The sequence below is a fragment of the Coregonus lavaretus genome (genome assembly GCF_964263955.1).
Source record: "Coregonus lavaretus genome assembly, chromosome: 19".
NCBI classification, from domain to species: Eukaryota; Metazoa; Chordata; class Actinopteri; order Salmoniformes; family Salmonidae; genus Coregonus; species Coregonus lavaretus.
In genome coordinates this window covers 35,525,809-35,547,099 of record NC_140006.1, presented here as the reverse complement: position 1 = coordinate 35,547,099, position 21,291 = coordinate 35,525,809, and the positions used below count along the sequence as shown (strand labels likewise).

At 43.0% G+C, this 21,291-nt stretch overlaps 1 long non-coding RNA gene across 1 annotated transcript; it reads right to left on the bottom strand.

Annotated features, from left to right (window-relative positions):
• Nucleotides 1-875: 875 nt before the first annotated feature.
• On the bottom strand, nt 876-12,374 carry LOC311146537. The gene is made up of 3 exons (XR_014614693.1): nt 12,294-12,374; nt 11,480-11,971; nt 876-2,970 (listed from the first exon to the last, which is right to left on the bottom strand). It is a non-coding gene; the product is annotated as an uncharacterized lncRNA (long non-coding RNA).
• Nucleotides 12,375-21,291: the final 8,917 nt, after the last annotated feature.

Here is a 21,291-nt window from a genome sequence, read left to right as displayed (position 1 = left end):
ATACAACCCCCCCAAAAATCAATTTTAATTCCAGGTTGTAAGGCAACAAAATAGAAAAAATGCCAAGGGGGGTGAATACTTTCGCAAGCCACTGTATTGTAGCTTTAAACAAAAAAGTTTATTTCCCCCCAAAAATGAAAATGATATATAGCGTTTTGGAAAGATACTCTTCAAATGAATTGACTGAATGAATTGATGAATGAATTGAAAACGAAGTTTCACCCCCTCTTTTGCCCTCAGAACAGACTCAGTTTGTCGGGGCATGGACTCTACAAGGTGTCAAAAGCGTACCACAGGGATGCTGGCCATGTTGACTCCAATGCTTCCTACAGTTGTGTCAAGTCGGCTGGATGTCCTTTGGGTAGTGGACCATTCTTAAATCACACGGGAAACAGTTGAGGCTGAAAAACCCAGCAATGTTACAGTTCTTGTCAAAAACCGGTGTGCATGGCACCTACTACCATACCCCATTCAAAGGCATTTAAATATTTTGTCTTGCCCATTCCCCCTCTGAATGGCACGCATACACTATCCATGTCTCAATTGTCTTAAGGCTTAAAAATGATTATTTAACCTGTCTCCTACCCTTCATCTATACTGATTGAAGAGGATTTAACAAGTGACATCAATAAGAGATCATAGCTTTCACCTGGATTCACCTGGTCTGTCTATGTCATGGAAATTATCATTCCAGTACATTTACTGAGAGCCTTTTTAAGAGGATTAAAAAAGTGTTCTACATTGGATAGGTTTGTGTGCCAATATAACAAGAAGGTTGTGCTGATGATGCAGGAAAGGTGTATATGTTGTTCTAAAACAATTTGTCATAGGCTCAATTTAATCAGTTTAAAATTAGGACCGCATGGGTACAAATTAAGTATAGCAGATTTTTATTAACTTATTAAGAAACAGATAGACTTAATGAAATACAAAATACAATAAAATACTAAAGACATCTACATTTAAGATATAATAGGAGCAATCATCAATGTTAGTATGACAGTAGTTTAACCTTATATTGTATCAAGGGTGACAAAACAGGTTTTTATGTAGGGCACTTTTTCTACAGAGCAATGAAGCTCAAATGGTTAGTATGCCCTCCTTCTGTCTACCTCCTTGGTGTATAACTCATGCTCCATGCAATGTTAATTGTGACCTGACACAAAGTCACTTGAATTCAAGTAAGCCATATATACATGCAAATTACATAAAACAGATATACAGTATATATACATAATCTGTTGAAGGGATAGTTATTACTTATCTAGGGTGTTGTTTCATCTAAACAATTAAATAACAAAGTTTGTTAGCTGGTTCAAAAGCATGTCGCGCCATGCTTTTGAATGATACATTGATACATTTTCAATGCTTACCTGGATTTTCTGAACAATGTTACAGGGCAATTCTACCACTTCTCAACCTCATATTCATCAGCTCAATGGAGCGTCTCCATTGAATTTGATTTAGGACTCAGCACCAAACTAGTGTTTACATAATGTGAAAACAGCACGTTTCTATGATTTCTATGAAAAGATAAGGACCTAAAAAATGCAGAGGATGGGATTAAAAGTAAAAAAAAGTGATTTTCAAAACCATCAACGAGTTTCTAGCCCAAGGGAGGGTATTTTCTTGCTCCCCAGGTCACCATGAATCTCACAGTGTTTGAACATCACCGTTTTAAAAATGTTTTTTATACTTTTGATGATGTCTTTTAATATAACATATTTTTCTACAACACGTACAAACGTCCCGTTTTCACATATGTTGACACTGGTATTGTGCTGGACATAATGAAAATGAGATTGAAAAGTGGTGGAGATGCCCTTTAAGCTAATAAACTTAAACACACCCTAGGTGACTTCGAAATAGACTAAAAAAACATATCTTTCAGGCCTAAGACCTGATGTAACATTTGTATCATCAGCGACTTGGAACATGTTGTCTCAACCTTTTTGGGGTTAGGCGTTATACATTTGGGGAGGGACCATAACAAAGGACCTGTTATGTCACCCTTTTTTGCAGCATGACATTTGATTTCAAATGATTTGTATAGCATCTATGTAGGATATTAGGAAGGCGTCATGAAGGCTTTATTAGATATACCTGGTTTAAAGTGTGACTATGAATCTCTGAAGTATACATAAAGCATGTATATGTTGCAGTGTGCATGTTACAGCTTCCCTCAAAAATCCGGTGGAATATTTAGGCTATTCCTACGTTTGCGTCTGTCCAAAATATCAGAATCTGATATGTCTGAGCGCTGAGAAGAGTCTATGCCGTTGTTTTTCACTCTCAATGTTTGATCATCTGCATCCAAATTATCACTTTCAGAGCTAAAATGTATAGGCTCCGCCATGCTTTTCCGACGTTTGCATTTACATAGAATCTTTGTCGCCTGCTCGGAGTCAGAAAAAGCTGCTGCCTCAAGTTCCACTCCAAAGGACATATTTACGTTACACACAATATCAATATTACAAAGATATTTTCAATTTAACCATATATATCTCAAATTACTGACACAGGATAGTACCGGGTTACAGGGTCACCAGTAGCAATCTTAAATAGACTGACCTGACAGGAGTAGAGGTTCTAAACTACAATACTCAGTTAATCTCCCTTGGTGGTTGGCGCTATCCATCCGGAAGCTTGTCACCAGTTACCACAGCCACAAAGTCATAAACCCTGTCTATTTCTAAAATGTATCTTCTTAAAATGTGATTTTAAACCTAACCCTAACCTTAACCATACTGATAACCTTATGCCTAACCCTAACCTTAAATTAAGACCAAAAAGCTAATGTTTTTCTTCATGAATTTTTACGATATAGCTAATTTTGACTTTGTGTGGCTGTGGTAACTATTGACAACCCAGCAACAGGAGGGCAGCGACGGCACGTGGGGCTCCATGTGGTCCGTGTGTTCTCCATCCGCTACCTGGATCCTGGCTCTGGTCCTTGTTATAGTCCTGGTCCTGCAGTGGAAAGAAAGGTTCTCTGTTCAAAAACATGTTCCAACTCTCAATCAATAATTAGGTTTTAACAGTATGTTATGGATATTGAATTTGCTGATGATAATAAATATTAAGGTGATGATACTGAGGAGGATTGACAACAATTTTGACAATATTTCATCCATGCGATGGAGCCTTGGAAAATGAAAAACATCATATAGTGGATAGTCATATTGACAAAATATTTATTTCTCCAGGGGATTACAGTATTTCCTGCTGATTGCTAAATGAGAACCCAGCTAGCACATTTGGTTCCTTGGAAGCTGTGGGAACATATGTTTTTTGGTTTCACATTGGTTGTGGAAACAAAGCCATATGTTTCCTGACCGATAAAACTGAACATTTAGTGAATGTTCTGAGAACAGAAGTGAAAATGTTGCCTGTTCTGGGAACATTTATTTTTAGGTTGCACTGAGGTTCTGATAACGTTTTACTCTGGTTCTTAGACAACAAATTTAGCTGAATGTTACTAAAGTTCTTGTGTTTTTTATGGAGCGTTTTCTTAACGTTCTGGGAACAAATTTGAGAACATGACATTAAATAGAACCACGAGGAAACCTGTAGGAAACGTTTTTCTGAAGTACTGAAATTCCCACAGAAAAACGTTGTTTCTTAAAGCTCTCTGAAGTATTTGGGAACATTCCCTATTTCAAACCAGTTGAAGAACATTCCTAGAACATTACCAAAATTGAAATGAAATGTAACCATGTGTGACATGCGCATGTCTTAATTAACCCAGGTGTATGTCTCCAGGTGCACCTCATTACAATTAGGGGCTTGGCTGATTATATACCTGACTTTTGGGTCAGTCTAGAGATCCCCATGATGTGTGAAGGTTGGTGTGCCCTGGGAGGATGGAAGCTAAGCTGGTGTCTTTTTATTCAATTCCAGTGTGGCCGGCTGGAGTTTGTATGTGTAGGTCTATGGTATGTTGCTCTTATTGCTAGTGATGGGTAAAGAAGCTTCCTGTAGCATTGAGGCTTTTAGTCAGAGCTTCATCATCCATTCACAATGCACATTAGTGACATCTGCTGGTCAGCAATAAATAGCATTGTGTGATTATCAGTTAGAGGGGTTTTTTCTCCACTGATTTTATCAAAACTGTGGTGCAGTGGTAAAATGTTGGCTTTAATAGCCTACAATCAGTTGGATTCCCAGGTTTGCATGTTACATCATGTTTCCATTTTTTGCCTTCAAGTTTACTCTTTTAAAAAAACGGAATCTATGACATTATTTAGGATGCTTAGACAGACGCTTATACAATACTAAATAAATAAAAATAGTTGAACAACACTGCAGAAAGTGTGGTTTCACATAAAACTACTTTCAAAATAGTGTGCTTTCAACAGGATTTGACCTCATACCCTTACGTCCCTGAATGTTCCATAGTTCCCTTCTCCACCTGCTAAACTACAAGCCAGGTGAAATTATATGTACAAAATTCTAACTATATTTATAAGAACAGTATCCAGTAGAGGTCGGTATTTGAAAGCAGCTTAATCAAAGAACCACATCGAAATCAGTGTGATCTCGTATTTTGCAACGCACGTGATCAAACTAAGCTTCGGTCGTCACTGATGACGTAATTCTTATAAAGTGATACACGCATGGACATTCAAGTTACAGGACATTAACAGCGGCAGGGTCATGGGCAAGATGGTGGGTAGGCCTACGCCTGAATGATTTTCGGATTTGGAGCTGGAGTCAGAGGAACCCATAAATGGCATATTATTATTTATTATTATAAAGGTTGGTAAGAAGGCGGGCAGGAGAGAAAGGAAGAAAATTGAACATATTAAGAGTAAATATGGAGTGCTACAGAATGAAATTGAACATGACGAGAGTGAGGATGAGTTAACTGTGGTGGCAGATGCTGTGAAGACCGCTGAGTTTAAGCCTCATCCTGATGGTGATAAAGATGATTCTGGCCCAGTGGGAGTGAGATTTTTGGAGACAGTGGTTCCTTTCCTTCTGACTGTCAGGAGAAGAAGTTGGGGAATGTTGGGTCATTGAAAGGGACTCGAAGTGGAATCGTGTAGATTCTTTGCATTTCTGGCGTCGAGAGGGAGCGTGCGCTCCGCACCACGTGACTGGGGACAACAACTGTGACTTGCTTTCCTCTCCGGAGCAGGGCACCATTGAAAGGAGTGATAACTGGAGTGGCGTTAAGTGTTGAGGAGGATCAACTGAAGTTGAAGTTTCCTGATGTCTGTGAACCTGCCGTTTGGTGCGACGCTGACCCAGTGGAAAGCGTGGTGAAACAGAGAAGACACGGTCTGTAGTACTGAATTTCGATGCATGTCTTTACCAGATAAAGTCAACTTAGGATGTGTCAGTTATCCTGTGAGAGCTTTCATCCCGAATCTATTACGGTGTTTTAGGTATCAAGCTTATGGTCATGTGGCAGCAGTGTGTAGGAGGGAGATTCCTAGATGTGAGAAGTGTGCAGGAGGACATGAGGAATGTGTAGTATCGGTGGAAAATGTTGTGTGTGTAAACTGTAGGGGTACCCATGGTTCTGGAGATCAGAGGTGTCCGGAGAGCGAAAGGCAGGTTGAGGTTGCGTGGATCAGAGTAGTGCAGAAGGTGTTGTATGCGGAGGCAGTGAAGAGGGGAAAATGGGTCAGAGGCCAATAGAGAATGATAGGAATAACATGTGCTTCAGTAAGGTTGCTTGTTTGGTGTTTATGGCCATGGTTGTCAATTGTACCACAGGAATGGAATGTAAATCACAATGGATATATGTTGTGGTGGCAGGTGCAGAGAAGTACTTGGGTGTACAAGACTTTACTGTAGAAGAGTTACAAGATGTGTTGAACAATAGTGTCCCATCCTCCCAGGCTGCTGGCCTGACGCAGGATCATAAAGTAGTGGAATAGTGGTGAGGTTTTAATGTGTGCAGGGTTAGTTGGTGGAGCAATTCTTGTGTAATGAATTCATACTACAGAATAGTAGGCTGATACACAGCCAATACAGTAGGTGGTGGTATGCACATATAATATTCGTTTGTGGCCTGTCATAATACCAAAGAAGAAGAAGAAGAAGAAGAAGAAGAAGTAGTGATACATGCATCGGCACATTGCTTTGAAGTTACCGCCTTAGTGATTTTTATGCATGCCTCGGAGCTCCAGTATCAAACGTAACATCACTACTTATTGCACTGATCTACTCTGCTTTTTTCCTGGGCATGCCTCCCTGAGATTGCTGGCATATGTTTTTTTTATGTAACTACAGTGGGGAAAAAGTATTTAGTCAGCCACCAATTGTGCAAGTTCTCCCACTTAAAAAGATGAGAGAGGCCTGTAATTTTCATCATAGGTACACATCAACTATGACAGACAAAATTAGAAAAAGAAATCCAGAAAATCACATTGTAGGATTTTTAATGAATTTATTTGGTCAATAACAAAAGTTTCTCAATACTTTGTTATATACCCTTTGTTGGCAATGACACAGGTCAAATGTTTTCTGTAAGTCTTCACAAGGTTTTCACACACTGTTGCTGGGATTTTGGCCCATTCCTCCATGCAGATCTCCTCTAGAGCAGTGATGTTTTGGGGCTGTCGCTGGGCAACACGGACTTTCAACTCCCTTCAAAGATTTTCTATGGGGTTGAGATCTGGAGACTGGCTAGGCCACTCCAGGACCTTGAAATGCTTCTTACGAAGCCACTCCTTCGTTGCCCGGGCGGTGTGTTTGGGATCACTGTCATGCTGAAAGACCCAGCCATGTTTCATCTTCAATGCCCTTGCTGATGGAAGGAGGTTTTCACTCAAAATCTCACGATACATGGCCCCATTTATTCTTTCCTTTACACGGATCAGTCGTCCTGGTCCCTTTGCAGAAAAACAGCCCCAAAGCATGATGTTTCCACCCCCATGCTTCACAGTAGGTATGGTGTTCTTTGGATGCAACTCAGCATTCTTTGTCCTCCAAACACGACGAGTTGAGTTTTTACCAAAAAGTTATATTTTGGTTTCATCTGACCATATGACATTCTCCCAATCCTCTTCTGGATCATCCAAATGCACTCTAGCAAACTTCAGACGGGCCTGGACATGTACTGTCTTAAGCAGGGGGACACGTCTGGCACTGCAGGATTTGAGTCCCTGGCGGCGTAGTGTGTTACTGATGGTAGGCTTTGTTACTTTGGTCCCAGCTCTCTGCAGGTCATTCACTAGGTCCCCCCGTGTGGTTCTGGGATTTTTGCTCACCGTTCTTGTGATCATTTTGACCCCATGGGGTGAGATCTTGCGTGGAGCCCCAGATCGAGGGAGATTATCAGTGGTCTTGTATGTCTTCCATTTCCTAATAATTGCTCCCACAATTGATTTCTTCAAACCAAGCTGCTTACCTATTGCAGATTCAGTCTTCCCAGCCTGGTGCAGGTTTACAATTTTGTTTCTGGTGTCCTTTGACAGCTCTTTGGTCTTGGCCATAGTGGAGTTTGGAGTGTGACTGTTTGAGGTTGTGGACAGGTGTCTTTTATACTGATAACAAGTTCAAACAGGTGTCATTAATACAGGTAACGAGTGGAGGACAGAGGAGCCTCTTAAAGAAGAAGTTACAGGTCTGTGAGAACCAGAAATCTTGCTTGTTTGTAGGTGACCAAATACTTATTTTCCACCATAATTGCAAATAAATTCATAAAAAATCCTACAATGTGATTTTCTGGATATTTATTTCTCATTCTGTCTGTCAAAGTTGACGTGTACCTATGATGAAAATTACAGGCCTCTCTCATCTTTTTAAGTGGGAGAACTTGCACAATTGTTGGCTGACTAAATACTTTTTCCCCCACTGTATATCATCTATCTGCATTATGGAATGAACCTTGTGAGAATGGAAAACCTTTGTTGAGATTTTTATTTTTATGCAATGTCATAATTTCCTTGCTTCACCCTGCTCTTTAAGCGAATGCTCATGTTACCTGTCTCTCCTTAACTTGTTGACCGGTGTTTTAGTGAACAAACTACTGTTGAATCCACATCCACCAACTTTCTCTTTCTCTTCTACTCCAGTAGCTTGACGCCACTCTGACCTGATGGAAGTGTCGCCGCCGTGTCGTCTCTCCATAAGTGACTGGCCGGTGCTCTGCAGGGATCCGTCCCTGAAGGGAATAAGTAGGATGCTTCTGGATGACTTAGTGGATGTTTCTATTCTTGACCCTGACAACCAGCCATGGAGGCATGTCACTCGCCATGGAAGTCCAAAACAGCAGCTTTTGGCAATTGGGGCCTCCTTGGCCGTGAAAAGCCTGGACCGGATACAGACTTCAAACAGCTTAGATCCAGAGGTTCTGGTGCCTTCGTCCCTGGGGGCATCCATTTTGAGATCGGATCCGGAGGTACTTGCGCCTTTGTCCCCTGTTCTGACTCCCTCTCTGGTGGCTTCTACGGTGAATGAGGCTTCATTGGTTATGGGAGGCTCAAGCCGGGTGCCAAGAGTTGCTGGCATGCGAGATTCCACCTCTCGCAGGTCCTTGACGTGTCTCCCGAATCATGCGAGGCGTGGGGATGGGCGGATTTCCTCTTCCATTGTCACGATCGTCATTAGATTAAATGGGCCAAGGTGCAGCGTGATAAGCGTACATGATTTATTAGATGTACAACACACGAACAAAAACAACAAACGATACGTGAAGTCCACAGGTTCACCAACACAAACCTACAGGGAACAAGATACCACACCACACAAATGCCAAACGACTGCCTAAGTATGGTTCCCAATCAGAGACAACAAGCAACAGCTGATTCACGTTGCCTCTGATTGAGAACCACCCCGGCCAACATAGAAACACAAAACATAGAAACTAACACCCTGGCTCAATTTTAAAAAGAGTCCCCAGAGCCAGGGCGTGACATCCATCTTGCCGGCTGTTGTCTTAGGCAGCTCAATGGTAAGAAACGTCTTGGTATCTGGAGCAAAAACCCTGTCCTACCCCGGGACTCGAGTACAGGATATTACTAGGCTGCTCCCCACCGTTTTACGTCAGCACAAGGAGATTGATGCTGTTGTAGTCCATGTGGGATTTAATTATATTAGGAATGGTAGCTCGGAATGCCTCATTTCTGGCCCTGTGCCCTCACTGGGTCGAGGTGGTGAATATCTTAGCAGGCTACTTGCACTTCACAACTGGCTTCGTGACTACCGCAGCTCCTTGGGTGTAACTTTTGTAGACAACTTTGACACCTTTTGGAAGAAGAGGATGCTCTATAAGGAGGATGGGGTCCACCCTAATCATTTGGGTGCCTGGATCCTGTCCAAACACTACAAGGCAGTGCTGAGGCAATGACTGATCAAATCAAGCTCCTCAAAAGGTACTTACTCCCATTAAATTGCTGCGATATCATTCCACCACAGCTTCCCATGTTGATAGGGGTATTGTAAATAGTCATTCTGTACCTGTTAATTTAATTTCCATTGATAGCTCTGTTATCTCGCGTAAGGTACCCACTATTGTTAGCTCCACCTATGCTATTAATAGTTTTATATCAAGCTATCATTTTGCTACATGTGCTAATAAGCATAGGGGTATTGTCAATAGTAACCTTGTGCATATTTACCTGAATTCTACTATTACCTCTGCAACTTTGAATTCAATCAAGAAGCCTATTGTGGCTAGCTCATCCAGTTCTATTGACTCTTGTATCACCATGGATACTCCTGCTATGAAACCATCGGCAAGCATCAGTACCCAACCCTATCAAGGACAGCTTATTTAACAGAATAACATGGTCTACGGGATCAAAAGCTTTTGACAAGTCTATGAACATGGCAGCACAATTATTTCTATCATCTAAGGCATTTGCGATATCATTTACAACAAGCATGGTAGCCATAGTGATGTTTAGGTCTGAATCCGGATTGATTAATATTAAGAATAGCATTTACAAAAGATCCCAGAAATGTTCCATACGGACAAAAAGCTTAATTCTCTCAAATGTTGTGTACATATTTATTTACATCCCTTTTAGTGAGCATTTCTCATTTGCCAAGATAACCTATCCACCTGACAGATGTGGCATATCAAGAAGCTGATTAAACAGCATGATCATTACACAGGTGCACCTTGTGCTGGGGACAATAAAAGGCCACTCTTAAATGTGCAGTTTTGTCACACAACACAATGCCACAGATCTCTCAATTTTGATTGACATGCTGACTGCAGGAATGTCCACCATAGCTGTTGCCAGATAATTTAATGTGAATTTCTCCACCATAAGCCACCTCCAACATCGTTTTAAAGAACTTGGCAGTACATCCAACCTGCCCTTTTTTTGTGTGTTTTTGTCAAGTTCCTTAAATGTGCTGAGAATGTTCCAAAGCCAAGCAACTATCCTGCACCATTCCCAGAAAGTTGTGGGAAGGTTGTATACAAAATAACCATAGGACAACCACACTCTCACAAAGCTCTAAGAAACATATGGTTCTCAGAACGTTATGTGCTAGCTGGGAAGTATTCAGTGACCATTACACACTGTAAAAAATGATTCAGGTGGTTAGTAAATTATACTTGAAAATATAATTATTTTGACATAAAAACATGTAGTTGTCATCTTTACTTGAATATAATCAGTACTTTTATCTACTTCCCTTCAGTTCAACCAATCTGAAATGAAATAAAATGAATTCAACATAAGATAAATGCATAATCTAAACAACTAATTGTGTGTAAAAACAACTACAAGGAAAATGGTGTTTAATTTACTCAATTTTCATTATATTTCCTTTCAATTTAAGAATTCCAAGTTCTTCCAACAACTTGCCATGTGGCTCTGTTTTCAGAGGATTGTGGGTAATTGATTTGTTTTACTTTACAATACTTTTACACAACGTGTATGCATGTTTGATGAACGAAAAGCGGATTTCTATATTAGTATCAAACAGTTTGTTATACTATGAAGTATAATGGATCATGATGAACGGATATCAAAACCGTCGGCCAAAATGTACGTTCATTGATGGGACCACCTATTCTCACCAGTAGTAAAATCATGCGAGCCACTCTTTTATTTATTATTGTATTTTTTCTTGACAGAGGCAAATACGTCAAGCTTCAACACTTGCAGCATTACTTCCAGTTATTGCTAGCGGAATGAGCACTGTGCTCAATAATTACTGCTAAAGTGGACAAAAATGTCAAGTGATGAAATACGTAAAGCCATGTTTAACAATAAGACATGATCAATGAATGTAACTATTCAGAAAAATTAAGTATATCTAAATTTACAATAACAGTTCTGGATTTGATCAAATTAAGTTGGATCTTAGCAAACATTTTTAATGGTGTACTTAATATATGACTGTTTGTGAAACACTGAAAGGTGAGTATATTATACGTAAAAAATACTTAATGTTGTAAATACTCAAAAAGCAGATGCAAATAGTTGCCTCAATTTTTTTATGTGGAACTAGCACAATATGTTTTACAGTGCAGTTGAGGAATATGTATAATGCGTATATTTACCCATGGGATGACTGAAGACCACACATCCAGAGGAGAAGGATGTCTTTTTGGAGTAGCTTCGTCTTTTTGGAGTAGCTCCTCAGCTGGTGGCTCCTCTGCTGGTGGGGCTTCATTAACTTCTCTGCAGTAATCCAGTAACAACTGAAGAAAATAAGATAATGGGAGGCTCCTCAGTTGGGGGCTCCTCTGCTGCTGAAGCCTCAGCTGCTCAAGTATCAGCTGCTCAATCCTCAGCTTCTCAAGCCTCAGCTGCTCAAGCCTCAGCTGCTCAATCCTGAGCCGCTTAATCCTCAGCTCCTCAACCAGATCCTCAAACCTCTGTATGCGCCTTTCCGGAAACCACGTAAAACAAGAAGGGAATGGAGGCTCCTCTGTTGGTGGCTCATCTGCTGCTGAATCCTCAGCTGGAAGGGCAAAATCCATGTATCCAAAATGCCAATCCCACAGCTGAAAAGTGTCTGGAGCATGCTGGACAATGTTGAAGAAATCCATCTGAAACCAGTGAAGGAGCATCTCTGCTTTTAGTTAATAATATTAAAAATTATTATGTTACTAACATTTTATAATTGCTGAATCTTTTTAACAATTGACAGAAAAAGCAGAGCAACCAATTTTCTCAGATCAAACTATCAGATTCTTATAGCTGTTTGACACTGATAAACATCAAGCACTAAGGTTGCTGCTCAATCATCAACAAGTAGATGCAAACAACAATATCTAAAACCCTTGCTTTGAGGTTGCATGTGTATAGTGTAAACAATGTAATATTGTACAGTGTAATAACATGCAGTCTTAATCTAATAAAACAAATTACCTGAAAACTGGTCAAGTCACAGGATTAGCCTTAGCAAAGCAAGTTGACTGTTTCTCACTCAAATGTCAGATATAAAAAGATGTTTGGCTCAAACAAGAAGAAGCTTTTATAGAAACCTGTTATCATGACTATGTGTGTGTTTGTGATTGGTTTCTGAAAGAGCATGACTGTAAGTGTGTCTTCCTGATTGGCCCTTGACTGGGTAAAAAAATTAAAACTCCCTGATTTCGTGTGAAGAGAAGAAGATAGAAACAAAGGACCTAACAGTGGTCGGACGTACAGTAGGGCTGTGGCGGTCACGAAATGTTGTCAGCAGGTTATTGTCATGAAAAAGCCTGCAGGTCTCATGGTAATTTACCGTTAATTAACATAAACATGTTTAGAATCTCCAGGCCTCCACACATACAAGCCGCTGATGCGTGCCTTTGGAGCATCTACATTTTGAAAAGTCTAATAAATCAATTGAATATACACCATCACAATACATCCATTATTTATTTTAGTCAGGTCTAAAGACACATTATGATATCAAGAAAATGTACCTGTATTTAAGAAGAACAGAATATAGGTGGGATGCAGAAAAAGAAAATTGCCTGCGCTGACGACGTCTATGTTGGTCCGCTAATAAAGGATTAGTAAAGGCCCAGTGCAATACTTTTGGTACTCAAGTATATTTTAGCAATTTCATTTACTTTTGATACTTAAGTATCTTTAAAACCAAATACTTTTACTGAAGTAGTATTTTTCTGGGTGACTTTAGATTGAGTCATCATCTATTAAGGTATCTTTACTTTTACTAAAGTACGACAAATGAGTACTTTTTCCAGCACTGTTCAGTAGCCACGCATAACCAGATCAATTTACAGTAAGTAGTGAGTGCATACATGTTTGGTATTGGTCCCCTGTGGGAATCAAACACACAGCCCTAACATTGCAAGCATCATGCTATACCAAATGAGCCACCTTGAAGACAGGGTTTTGTTCTTTCGGAATTTCAATTTAATGACAACCCCAGAGAAAGGGACAGGGCAACAACTTTTACAATTCCAACAATTGAATCCGACACGATACTGTTCTTAATTATACAACTACCTTTTTTGCCAAATATGCTAGATTTAGAGTTATTTGGCAACTTTAGTTGTGAATAATACAAACCTTTGACTGTCTTTGAAATCAAAACATGCATGGGCTGCATGGTGCGACTATAGGCTATTGATGATTTGACAAAGTAGCAAAAAAAGTTTGTGCTCAGTTCTTTGCCTCAGGCTGCACAGCACAAGTGATAATATTTTCACCCATCAGACTATTCTCAGTTTAATCTTGTCTTTACTAATATGTAAAATAGGTTTAGATTTAGAATTGCCCATTATCAAATGGGCATGAACAGGGGCAGAGGGGAAAATACATGTCATCTGTATTCACTCGAATAGCGAATGGAGGCCGCGTGCTTTCCCGCGGGTTTTATAGCAAAGCACGTGCTTAATATGAGCAGCTGACAAAAATAAATATAAGAACACTTATTTCACTCCATACATCAACCACTGCTTGAGGAGCATGCTCTCGCTGACGACAGGTGATATTCCGTACAAACTCTGTATGCCATGGGCTCTCCAACCTTGTTCCTGCAGCTATCCAGTGCTTAATTTGGGAAACCAAGTGACATTTGTTCGGGAACATCGATAGTAATGTCTTTTCACAACGAAACATATTTAACTAAACTGTTGACAGCCCGTTCAAGAAAGGACTTAATCAGAGAGAGGAGGAGATGGAAACGCATGGTGAGATATTCTGTATAGCTAAAGGTAATGTGTCACCTAATTAATTATGAAAATAGAAACAAATCCCTATTACTAGGCTATTCAAAATCAAATAAAAATGGACTAATTGTAGGCTAACTATAAGCCAACCTGTACTATCAATGAACCAACAGCATCGCCTAGGGCTATACGTTCTCTCCCAGACTCATTGGCATACATTTTGGAGCGTAACATAAGATAACCAGTCCATCCAGTATGCATAATAATACAGTCCACACTCGAACGCAATTACTCGAATTTGTATAGGTATAGGCTAGACGAATTATGTACCAAAGACATCTTAAATCAATTTTGTTTTTCTGCCATGCGTAATATGCGGTATGCTACGTATTGAATAACAGCACAATAATAATTTTAATTCAGGTCTTTCTTTTCGGGCTTGGGCATATGCATAAGCTCTAATATGCGTTTGGATATTTTGAATTAATCATCACCTTAGAAAGCGCTGTCCATTTCGTTGTTAGGCTTTGAAACAATATCCACAATAACCATGTTTGACACTGTTTCAACCTGCTGCTAAACTTGTTTTTTCATAATATTGTTAATGTTTATGTATATGGAGGCCATAAACACACGTGCACACACACACACACGCACACACACACACACACGCACACACACACACACACACACACGCACGCACGCACGCACGCACGCACGCACGCACACACGCACGCACGCACGCACACACACACACACACACACACACACACACACACACACACACACACACACACACACACACACACACACACACACACACACACACACACACACACACACCACGTAATTCGTAATAGATCATAAGCTATAGGAGATGGAGGCAGGACCATACTGTCAGGCATCAGGACGATCACACCACGCTGACACCATGCACCTCAAAGGGGAAGGGTCCAAAACACAATCGCAGAGGGAGGGGTGAATGTCTTAAAGAGCCTCCGTGACCCCCTTGATCCAACATCCTACCAATCTTTAGAAACCCGGTACTGCTGACTATTACAACTCCTTTCAGAGGGCATTATGGGTAGGATGTCCACTTACATTGACACTGGAAGGGGTGTGGTTTGAGGTTGGAAGTTTGAACCCCCTGGGTTGCTGTACTTGGGTCCCATCAGTGAAACCAACACCAGCGTCTCTATAGGTACACTACACACCCCTCTGAGGCTGTATAGGTGCCTCATGACAGGGTCCTACTCATAGAGATACACCATATATCAAATCTAATTTTATTTGTCACATGTGCCGAATACAGCAGGTGTAGACCTTACAGTGAAATGCTTACGTACAAACCCTTAACCAACAATGCATTTTTAAGAAAACTAAGTGTTCAGTAAAAAAATGATCAGTAAAACAAAAAGGTTAAAGGTTAGTCGAGGTAATTAAATTAATATGTACATGTAGGGAGAGGTGACTAAGCATAGATAATAAACAGAGAGTAGCAGCAGCGTAAAAGAGGGGGTGGGTGGGGGGACAATGCAAATAGTCCGGGTAAACATTTGATTAGCTATTCAGGAGTGTTATGGCTTAGGGGTAGAAGCTGTTAAGAAGCCTTTTGGACCTAGACTTGGTGCTCTGGTACCACTTGCCGTGCGGTAAAAGAGAGAACAGTCTATGACTAGGGTGGCTGGAGTCTTTGACAATTTTTAGGGCCTTCCTCTGACACCGCCTGGAATAGAGGTCCTGGTTGGCAGGAAGGTTGGCCCCACTACCCTCTGTAGTGCCGTGCGGTCGGAGGCGAGCAGTTGCCATACCAGGCAGCGATGCAACCAGTCAGGATGCTCTCGATGGTGCAGCTGTAGAACTCTTTGAGGATCTGAGGACCCATGCAAAATCTTTTCAGTCTCCTGAGGGGGAATAGGCTTTGTTGTGCCCTCTTCACGACTGTCTTGGTGTGTTTGGACCATGATAGTTTGTTGGTGATGTGGACACCAAGTAACTTGAAGCTCTCAACCTGCTCTATAACAGCCCTGTCGATGAGAATGGGGACGTGCTTGGTCCTCCTTTTCCTGTAGTCCACAAACATCTCCTTTGTCTTGATTACGTTGAGGGAGAGGTTGTTATCCTGGCACCACATGGCCAGGTCTCTGACCTCCTCCTTGTAGGCTGTCTCATCATTGTTGGTGATCAGACCTACCACTGTTGTGTCGTCTGCAAACTTAATGATGGTGTTGGAGTCGTGCCTGGCCATGCAGCCATGGGTTAACAGGGAGTACAGGAGGGGACTGAGAACGCACCCCTGAGGGTCCCCCGTGTTGAGGATCAGCGTGGCAGTGTTGTTACCAACCCTTACCACTTGGGGGCGGCCCGCCAGGAAGTCCAGGATCCAGTTGCAGAGGGAGGTATTTAGTCGCAGGGTCCTTAGCTTAGTGATGAGCTAACATATATATACTGTTTATGTTCTATGTCTTGGGTCCTACTCATAGAGATGCACCATACATATATAGTACCAGTCAAAATTTTGTCAAACGTACTCATTCAAGGGTTTTTCTTTATTTTTCTTATTTTCTACATTGTACAATAATAGCGAAGACATCAAAAGTATGAAATAACACATATGGCATCATGTAGTAACCAAAAAAGTGTTAAACAAATCAAAATATATTTTATATTTGAGATTCTTCAAAGTATCCGCCCTTTGCCTTGATGACAGCTTTGCACACTCTTGGCATTCTCTCAACCAGCTTCATGAGGTAGTCACCTGGAATGCATTTCAATTAACAGGTGTGCCTTCTTAAAAGTAAATATACAGAAGATAGCCCTATTTGGTAAAATACCAAGTCCATATTATGGCAAGAACAGCTCAAATAAGCAAAGAGAAACATTTACATTACATTTACATTTACGTCATTTAGCAGACGACAATCCATCATTACTTTAAGACATGAAGGTCAGTCTATACAGAACATTTCAAGAACTTTGAACGTGTCTTCAAGTGTAGTCGCAAAAACCATCAAGCGCTATGATGAAACTGGCTCTCATGACCGCCACAGGAATGGAAGACCCAGAGTTACCTCTGCTGCACAGGATAAGTTCATTAGAGTTACCAGCCTCAGAAATTGCAGCTCAAATAAATGCTTCACAGAGTTCAAGTCACAGACACATCTCAACATCAACTGTTCAGACGGGACTGTGTGGAAATGTGTGCTTTGGTCAGGAGTCTAAATTTGAGATTTATGGTTCCAACCGCCGTGTCTTTGTGAGAATCGGTGTGTGTGAATGGATGATGTCTGCATGTGTAGTTCCCACCGTAAAGCATGGAGGAGGAGGTGTTTTGGTGTGGGGGTGCTTTGCTGGTGACACTGTCTGTGATGTATTTAGAATTCAAGGCACACTTAACCAACATGGCTACCACAGCATTCTGCAGCGATACGCCATCCCATCTGGTTTGGGCTTAGTGGGACTATCATTTGTTTTTCAACAGGACAATGACCCAACACACCTCCAGGCTGTGTAAGGGCTATTTTACCAAGAAGGAGAGTGATGGAGTGCTGCATCAGATGACGTGGCCTCCACAATCACACGACCTCAACCCAATTGAGATGGTTTGGAATGAGTCGGACAGCAGAGTGAAGGAAAAGCAGCCAACAAATGCTCAGCATATGTAGGAACTCCTTCAAGACTGTTGGAAAAGCATTCCAGGTGAATCTGGTTGAGGGAATGCCAAGAGTGGAAAGGGTGGCTCTTTGAAGAATCTCAAATATAAAATATATTTTGATTTATTTAACACTTTTCTGGTTATTACATGATTCCATATATTGTGGGTCATTGTTTAGCTAGCTAGCTACATGTCTTAACAAAAGACTCCACAAGTATCCATTTCAATAGAATGTCACTGCGACAACTGTTGATAGACGTAGCTGGTAAATTCGCTATGGCTTTCTACTCTGATATCAGAGCATTCTCATCTGAGTGTGCCAGAGCGCAGAATAACTACTGAATTTACGAACGCTCAAGACCCATTGAATATGGCCAGTGTCAGTAAACGTTGGCAAAAAAGCATAAATTGTTGCCAGCAGGACAGTTGCAGTCGCCAACGCTCTGGATAATATAAAAACAGCCTAACCAGCTCTGCTAGGACGAGTAAAATGGTCAGTGAGCTGTTCTCTCATTTGTGTCTGGAAGTAGCTAGCAAGCTAGCCCACGTTAGTCAGTTAGCTTGGGTGCTTGACACTGTTGTTAGGACAGAACCCTTAAAGAGATTGGAGGGGCTAAAGCTTAAAAAAAAAAAAATGTTCACCTTTATTTAACCAGGTAAGGCAGTTGAGAACAAGTTCTCATTTACAACTGCGACCTGGCCAAGATAAAGCAAAGCAGTGCGATAAAAACAACACAGAGTTACATATGGGGTAAACAAAACATAAAGTCAAAAATACAACAGAAAATATATATACAGTGTGTGCGAATGTAGTAAGTTATGGAGGTAAGACAATAAATAGGCCTGTCAAGGTAGATGTAGGTGGGTGTGGGTGGAATCAGGCGCAGGACGCAGTACGTTAGTCCAACAGACTTTAGTGATGCACAGCAAAACAAACACGAAATAACTGCCCTGAGGCAAAAGCTCCGCACGTAGGCGAAAACACAAGCGCACAAACAGGTGCGACAAAATACTCCAAAACTAAGGAGCAAAATAGCTCAACCGAGCAAACAGTAATAATCCAGCCTACCGGCACGACAGTAAAACAATCACACACAACACTAGACAAACACAACGAGAACTTATAGGACACTAATTACACTAAACGATAACAGGTGTACAACAATCAGACAAAAGCAAACGAACATAGAAACATACAACGGTGGCAGCTAGTATTCCGGAGACGACGAACGCCGAAGCCTGCCCGAGCAAGGGAGAGAGGCAGCCTCGGCCGAAACCGTGACAGTACCCCCGCCTTGACGCGCGGCTCCAGACGTGCGCCGACTCCGGCCTCGGGGTCGACCAGGAGGACGCGGAGCAGGGTGCGTCGGGTGCCCACGATGGAATTCCGTCAGGAGAGACGGGTCCAAAATGTCTCTCCTCGGCACCCAGCACCGCTCCTCCGGGCCGTACCCCTCCCACTCCACTAGATATTGGAGACCCCCCATCCGACGTCTCGAATCCAAGATGGACCGTACGGAGTACGCCGGTGCCCCCTCGATGTCCAATGGGGGCGGAGGAGTCTCCCTGATCTCACTTTCTTGGAGTGGGCCAGCTACCACCGGCCTGAGAAGAGACACATGGAACGAGGGGTAAATACTCTTATACTCAACAGGTAGTTGTAATTTGTAACACACCTCGTTCAACCTTCTCAGGACTTTAAATGGCCCTACAAACCGCCGACCCAGTTTCCGACAGGGCAGGCAGAGGGGCAGGTTTCTGGTAGAGAGCCAGACTCGATCACCAGGTGCGTACACCGGTCCCTCACTGCGGTGGAGATCGGCGCTCGCCTTATGACGTCGGAGGGCCCGCTGCAGGTGGACGTGTGCAGCGTTCCATGTCTCCTCCGAGCGCCGCGCCCACTCATCCACCGCAGGAGCCTCGATCTGGCTCTGCTGCCAAGGTGCCAGAACCGGCTGGTAACCTAACACACATTGAAAAGGGGTTAGGTTAGTGGAGGAATGGCGTAGGGAATTCTGGGCCATCTCGGCCCAGGGAACGTACCTTGCCCACTCCTCCGGCCGGTCCTGGCAGTATGTTCTAAGAAACCTACCCACATCCTGGTTCACGCGTTCCACCTGCCCATTACTCTCCGGGTGGTAACCCGAGGTGAGGCTCACCGAGACCCCCAACCGCTCCATAAAAGCTCTCCAGACTCTGGAGGTAAATTGGGGACCTCGATCAGACACAATATCCTCGGGTACCCCGTAGTGCCGGAACACATGGGTGAATAGTGCTTCGGCGGTTTGCAGGGCAGTAGGAAGGCCCGGCATAGGGAGCAAACGACAGGCCTTAGAAAACCGGTCCACAACGACCAGTATAGTGGTATTCCCCTGTGAAGGAGGAAGGTCAGTGAGGAAATCCACCGAGAGGTGAGACCATGGTCGTTGTGGAACGGGCAGGGGTAGTAACTTACCCCTAGGCAGATGTCTGGGCGCACACCGAGCAGGAGGAAACATAAACCCTCACATCCCTCGCCAACGTGGGCCACCAGTACTTGGTACTAAGACAGTGCACTGTCCGGCCGATACCAGGGTGTCCAGAGGAGGGTGACGTGTGAGCCCAATAGATCAAACGATCCCGAACCTCGAGCGGAACGTACTTCCGACCCTCCGGGCATTGAGGTGGACTAGGGTCGGTGCGTAACGCCCGCTCGAGTTCGGCATCGACCTCCCACACTACCGGTGCCACCAGACAAGACTCCGGCAGTATGGGAGTGGGCTCCACGGACCTCTCCTCCGTGTCATACCGCCGAGACAGCGCGTCTGCCTTACCGTTCTGTGACCCAGGGATGTACGTGATCTTAAATGTGAAACGGGTCAAAAACATATTCCACCTCGCCTGGCGAGGGTTCAGCCTCCTCGCTGCCCGGATGTACTCCAGGTTACGGTGGTCCGTCAAAATGAGGAAAGGGTGTTGAGCCCCCTCAAGCCAGTGCCTCCACACCTTTAGGGCCTGTACCACGGCTAACAACTCCCTGTCCCCCACGTCATAGTTTCGCTCCGCCGGACTGAGCTTCTTGGAATAAAAGGCACAGGGGCGGAGCTTAGGTGGCGCGCCGGACCGTTGCGACAGCACGGCTCCTATACCGGCCTCTGACGCGTCCACCTCTACCTGAAATGGCAAAGAGGGATCCGGATGCGCCAGCACCGGAGCCGAGGTAAACAGGTCCTTCAGCCTCCCAAACGCCCTGTCCGCCTCGGCTGACCACTGCAGACGCACCGGACCCCCCTTCAAAAGAGACGTTATGGGAGCTGCCACCTGTCCAAAACCCCGGATAAACCTCCGGTAATCATTCGCAAACCCCAAAAACTGCTGCACCTCCTTCACAGTAGTTGGCGTTTGCCAATTACGCACGGCTGACACCCGGTCTACCTCCATCTTCACCCCTGACGCAGACAACTGATAACCCAAAAAGGAGACCGACTCCTGGAAGAACAGACACTTCTCTGCCTTGACATACAGGTCGTGCTCCAACAGTCTCCGCAACACTCGGCGCACCAGGGCCACATGCTCGACTCGGGTAGGTGAGTACACGAGAATGTCA